This window comes from Apis dorsata, unplaced genomic scaffold (genome assembly GCF_000469605.1).
Source record: "Apis dorsata unplaced genomic scaffold, Apis dorsata 1.3 scaffold_534, whole genome shotgun sequence".
NCBI classification, from domain to species: Eukaryota; Metazoa; Arthropoda; class Insecta; order Hymenoptera; family Apidae; genus Apis; species Apis dorsata.
The window spans coordinates 107473-114344 of NW_006263756.1; the positions used below are offsets into that span (position 1 = coordinate 107473).

Below are 6872 nucleotides of genomic sequence, written 5' to 3' on the forward strand. Positions count from 1 at the left end.
CCATACATACATACATGTGTAACCTAGAATTCGATTTAACATTTCCAAATGCAGACGCAAATCCCTTTCACATTTCCAGTAATTCGTAATTTTCAAAAGCGCCTAAAAGGGAAGGGTGATCAGATAGTTACGCGAACGTTGCATTCGTTTATCCAAAATGTTGCGTTTCCCAAAGCTGAAAGGTTTCGATGCGTTGGAAATAAGAGGATTGAAATGGACGCGGTTATGAACGCGCGTCATTTTGTTCACGGTTGTGTACACCTACTCTATGGACGCCGCAGGATTTTCTCGTCGACGTTTTCTACGTTTTCGCCAAGATCACATAACGCGAATGTAATTCCTCGCCTTTCCTCTTCTCTTCTTGCCGCGCGCAGAATTTTCGATATTCGCGAAACGGAGGAATGAAATTGAAATTTGCCACGAAGGGAACTCTATTTAAAAGGGAGGATTTGATCAAGAAAAATATAAATATCACAGTTTCTTTTGATCATTTGGACAAATTTCTTTCGACTTTTTTTAAATATCTTTTAAATTAGTGTTTTGGCAGAGCAAAAATTCATCAATACGGTTAATTATTGTTATGGAATAATTTTGGATTTTAAGTTTAACTCGTTATTTGTAAATTCATTTTAAATAAAATACAAAAGATTCATTTCATGAGGATTGAATTTTACAATTAATCGAAAATCTTAATAAAATTATAATTTTGTTTATTCTTTTTCTGTGAATCAAAATATTTTATAAATCGAATTATTCGTTATACATTAAGCTACATTTTATTAAATTATAAAAGAAGTTAAATTTATTATGGGATATTAATATACTTTTTTAGAAAAATATCAAAATTTATTTAATTTATTTATTTAAGTTTGTGTTAGACGAAGAGAGAGAAAAGAAAAAGAATACAATAGTCTCTGTTATACTGTCGCATTCTATTTTCGCCTTCGTTTCATTTAATCCGAAAAATTGCTTGCAACTTAGTAAATAAGCTTTAACTGGACATTTTTATACCAACTATATACCAACTATATATATATTTTGAGCTCTAAAAACAAATCTCCAAAGGTGTTCCATAAATATATATTAATAGTATTTCATAATAACTCAAATTTATTATTAATATAAATTTATAATTTATACATAATATTATATATAATGAATAATTAAGAAAGAATAATTAAATTTATTTTGAAATATAATTTACATAATGTAATTTTCTATTTATTTATTGTGATCTTGAAGTAAAGTTCATTTTTAATTTTGACACGTTAATTTTGAATTATATTCTTCATTTAGAAAATTATTATCGTATATTATATATGATGTATTATCATATGTTATCAAAAAGTAATGTTCTTTTCTAAACATTTTTTAATATTTTTGTATTTACTACTAATATTAATTATAGTAAGAAATTTATATTATAATTATTGTAGAATTTAATTATTTAATGGTTGTTCATTTGAATCATAACTATTAAAAAAAGAAAATAAAGATATATTGATCATAAATTTTTATTTTGCAAAAATGTTAAATTGTGTTATATTGTTTCCATCTTATCGTCCATGTTACTCTTTTAATAGCATAATAAAATGACACGCTTACCGTGTCAATCTCTCGGTGAATCTCTTTCTTTTCTCTTTTCCTTTGGTATCTTCGTATTTCTGTAACAAAAATCTGCAAGAAAAATCTTGTTAACGAAAGAGCAAATCATATTGAATTATACATAATTGAATAATTAATAATAGTTTTATTTCTTAATTGTATTTCTTAAATGTATTATTCTCATGGTAATAGAATAATAAAAATATGTATTATAATTCCACCAGCTCTCTTGACTCACCGAGTATTTCCTCTAAAAGGATTTTAAAAAGGATTTTCGTCGTTTAGATCTGAACAGGGTGATAAGTGGCGCCTTTTGGAATTCTGTTGCACGTGCCTCGAGCGACGAAAAAATTAGACTCGTTTCCTCGCGAAATTAGCAGCGCGATAAGTCGGCCGGCGGAGAAAAGAAGTTATTTTGACTGAAAAATCGGCGAGCGACTAGAAAGAAGTCCGGTAGAACAAAGGACGAAGATAATACGAATGGAAGAAATGGTAATGTGCATTTTGTTCCGGCCAAGAGGACTTATTACCAACTTTGCTTCGTTTTGTTCTTATTTTGGGACAAAAGATGTCAGGTGGGAGGATGGTAAATGGATCGAGAAATGGACGGTGAAACATGTTTCATATTTTCATTCGTTATCTTTAATAGCGCGCCATTTTCATTCGGGATTAAAATTTTATAATATGTAAATGTTGAAATTTAAAATTTAAACATTAAAATTATATATGCAAATTCGTAGCGAAATATAAATATCTTCTACTTTCGGTTTAAATTCAAATTCATATTAAAATTTTGAAATGGAGAAAAATTAGAAATGAAATTGAGATTGAATAATTATATGATTATATTTAAATTAATTATATGAATTATATAATATAAATTATAAATTTATTAATATTTATATATTTTTAAATTGAAAGAAATTGAAACAGCAGAAACTGTAATATTATAATTTTTTTCTACTGATCAATTGATTCTTTTGTGATTGTCATATCTATAATAAAAATATTTAAAAATAAATTATAATGTTTTATCTATTAAAACAAAGTATATTTATATTAAATGTTAATAATGAATATAATAGTTTAATTTGCAAAAAATTGCAAAATTTTTTTGCCTATCCAAGAAATAAATATTTTTTATAAATTAAAAAATTTAAAAAGTCAAATAGAAATATATTTGATAAAAGGTAAATAGAATCGATATTTAATAAATAATAATAATAATATAAATAAGTTTAATCGATTATCTATATTTTCCATATAAATTAAAAATTTTCGAAACTATGTATTAATATATATTCGCCCTCGAAAATCATAAGAAAGATAAAGAAGATATTTAAAGAACTTAAAGAAGATATTTAAGAATGCCGTTAAACTATGCAAGAGCGTTAAATCTGAAATAAATATAGAATGTGAGTTTCAAAACTCATCTTCTGATGTTTCAGATATTGAGATTCTTCTTGAGTGGAATTTTTGATAACATAATATAATATGATGTAATTTTAATTTTGTGGTGACTATTATTTACCAATATAGCTCTATGGAAATATGCATTAAAAATTTTCGAAATTACATGTAAATATATTGGCCCTCGAAAACCATAAAAGATATTAGAATGTATGAAAAAGAAAATTAAGTATTTTTTATTAATAATCGAATAAACATAATCAAAAAATTATTTTTTTATTATTATTGGTAAGAATTATTGTTCATATTGCTCTCTCTTTTATGAAAATTCCTAAAAAAATAATTTATTTATATTTATTATATTTATATATTATATATATATATTTATTATATTTAATAAATATATTATAATATTTGTAATAAATATTTATAATAAATATATTATAATATATTTATAAGTTATAAATATATAATATAAATAACATATTTATTAATATATTATTATATTATGTATTTTTATAAAATGATATATATTTTTATAATAGATAAATTTAATTGAAATTTATTTTTCTTTTATAACATAACTTTATTAGTTTATCTAAATTTTGAACAATTTAATTTAATTTCTTAAATGAAATATAAAATTGAGGATCATATTATTATTTCTTGCTTTATTTCAATTTAAATTTAAATTCGTTTTTTTCAAATTAAAATTTTAAAAAGATTAAAATTTAAAATATATAATTTTCTTTTATTGAAGTTATATCGAGAGAAATCGAAACATTTAAATTTTATTTGATATTCATTTTGATTAAAAAATATTTCAAAATTCAAAAGAAGACGCGAAATATAATATATTTTACAGATTTATTACAAATAAAATATTGGTAAAAAATCGACATTGTTCAAACCTGTAAAAAATAAATCGAAACATAAAGAACATATTTTTATTGATCGTTTCATTCAGGAAGCGAGTTGCGCTTGTTTTGATCGAAGTAGTACGGTTACAATCGTGATAGGTACAATTGGAAACGTGTATAGCAATGATAGACGATTTTCGTTTTATTGTTCTGTCGCTAGTTGAGGTATATTCAACCATCAAAAAATGATGTACTCTTTGTTTGATTCAATGATTATCGATTGTCAATATATCGAACCAATTGAATATGTATATATCTTTTTTGAAATTTAAATATTCATAGAAATTTCCTAATTTGATTCTATAATAATCTAAAAAGAAATAAGTACTTTATTATTTGTAGTAAATTTTCTTTTATCCAAAATATTTAAAAATATCGAAAATTTAAATATTTCGCATTTCGAAAATTTTCAAAAAATTATTCATTGTCACTCGTTTTGAAGAAAATTGAAGAACTATTTCTTGGTTTAATGGTGATATTTTATAATAGTAGGTTTCATAATGTTGCAAATGATTATCAAAAAATAATACTGATTATAAAAAAATAAAATATATTTTATTGAAAACAAAATAATTTTAATTATTACAATAATTGCAAGCAATATTAATTTATAATTTATAAAATGTATTCAAATAATATAATAATAAAAAAAATTATTCTACAATCGAATAATTTTATAACAATAACAAAATAATCATTTTTTAATATTTGAAAACAACATATTTATAAATATGGTGCGAGCAGTGATGTCAAATATTATAGAAAAAACCGAACAATTGAACATGAAAAGATTTATAATATTTGCTCAAATAGTGTGGATTTTTTTTACCAGAAAAATTCATTCATATGTTTATTTTGATTTTCGCTCTTTTTTTTCATTTATTATCTTTTTCTACTGACTTCGAATTTTGATCAAATCATGGGATTAAATTTCGATTTCACTATTTCATCAATTCCTGATTCTCAATTTTCGTACAATTATCCAATTTTTACTATATAACAATGTGCAATATCAAATTCTGATGAACTAAATTCAAACTCTGAAAAACTCTGAAAAATATCTTAAGTTATTTTAAATATCTTGAGTTGGAATTTTAATTATAAATCATTAATGTAAAAAATTTCATATTCGTGATATATGGATATTTTTAAAATATTTACTTTTGAAAACTGTTTTTCGATAAAAAATTAGATAAATTCAGCAATTTTTTTTGATTCTTTATATAATATTTCAAAATTTTGTCTTTTTAAAATAAAAACTAATTATATTTTATGATTAAATCATAAAATATCTGTTTCCTTTTTTTTTTTAATTAAAATTCAGCTACAAATATTATAATAAATGAAATTATGAAAACGTGAAAACCTATTAAATCCATTACATCTCAATATTCCATTACGTAATTCAGATCAGCATATGAATCGCAGAATCGATAATTTCACTCCATTTTCCCCATTATATTCGTTATTTCAATACATTGTTAAATAATTCTATGAGAATTTCGATTGAACAAATGAGTTGGAAGAAAATAATTAAAATATAATTCAATAATGATTAAAACCGAAAAAAGGCGAGAAAATTAAAGAAAACCAAAAATATAGATGGCAAATGAAAGTTTAATATATAAGTTTAATATATAAGAAAGTTTAATATATTATCAAATGGAAATATTTTATATTTATGTGCAAATGAATATGATATTTGATCATATTTTTATTGTTAACGAGTAAATTTTTCAATTGTATTAATAGACAATTTTAATTATAAATTTATAATTTATAATTTTTTAATTTATTTCAATAACTTATTTTATTATATATATTCCAAAAATAATATTCTCTAATTTTCTAATTCTCTAATTTCGAATAATACACAATTAATTTCACTTCATTATTTATTCATATACATACTTAATTTATTTTTTCATAATCCTAGTCTTAACCTAACTTAATTTAATCATAATATTATATTATTATATTGTACATATACATACATGTATTTTAAATATTATATTAATTAAAATAATAATATATGTAACTTTAGTAAAAATTTATATGTATATATAATATGTATAATATATATATAATATAATTTATATTTATATTATACATAATATAATGAATTATACATGGAGTAATTTCTTTTTATGGAAATCAATTCTAAAAGCGTTTTTTTATAAGAATTATTTTGTCTGAAATACTATATTTTTACAACACGATGATAGAATAAAATCTAAACATTTTGTGATTTAAAATTTTACTCTCGCATCATTATAAAATTATATTTTTAAAAAATGAAAAGAAACTTTAAAAATTCACTTCATCTTTTTCAATAAAAGAAATACTCAATTAAAAAAAATTAATTTTCTGATATAAATATATGTTATACAATCACAACAATATTTTCTTATTTTCTGACTTCTTCTTACACATATCGCAATCTGATATTTTTAATGTTAACGGTGTTAACAGTTTCATTTACACAAGTGTGTACTTTCGTGAACCATTGTATCTCTCAGATTTTCAACCTCTCAAAAGATAAAAACAATCTACTTGATTGTTCGTTTAGTTAATTTAACATTTATTCTCTTCACAATTATTCATAACTGTTTGCGAACCTCGAGATTTAACGATTGTTTTCGTCCATTATCATCATGCGAGTTCGCAAATTGTTTTCGAACAAGCTAACACTTTTAGCGACATTCATTTGATAACACCGTTATTAAACTTTTGACTATCCCAGTATATAAAGATAAAAAAAAAAAAAAAGATGGAACGACTTATATTGTCTTTGTGCCCGCATAAAAGGATCCCTCATCTCGAAAAATATTACACGCGTTTCCGGTGTCCGTCACCGGTTACCACGTTTGAATTAAAATGTAATTTTACCCTCAAGAAGAGAGAGAGAGAGAGAGAGAGAGAGAGAGAGAGAGAGAG

General features: G+C 22.6%; 1 long non-coding RNA gene across 4 annotated transcripts in view; it reads right to left on the reverse strand.

Moving 5' to 3' along the window:
- Nucleotides 1–6872, reverse strand: part of LOC102678179 — a 285716-nt gene that overhangs the window by 102783 nt on the left and 176061 nt on the right. The window contains exon 3 of one of the 4 annotated variants that reach the window (XR_004151230.1): nucleotides 1606–1664. The exons of 2 other annotated variants lie outside the window; for them this stretch is intronic. This is a non-coding gene — a long non-coding RNA (uncharacterized LOC102678179). Of the gene's footprint in view, nucleotides 1–1454; nucleotides 1665–6872 lie in introns of those variants that run through there. One more of the 4 variants, XR_004151228.1, reaches the window with a different exon arrangement.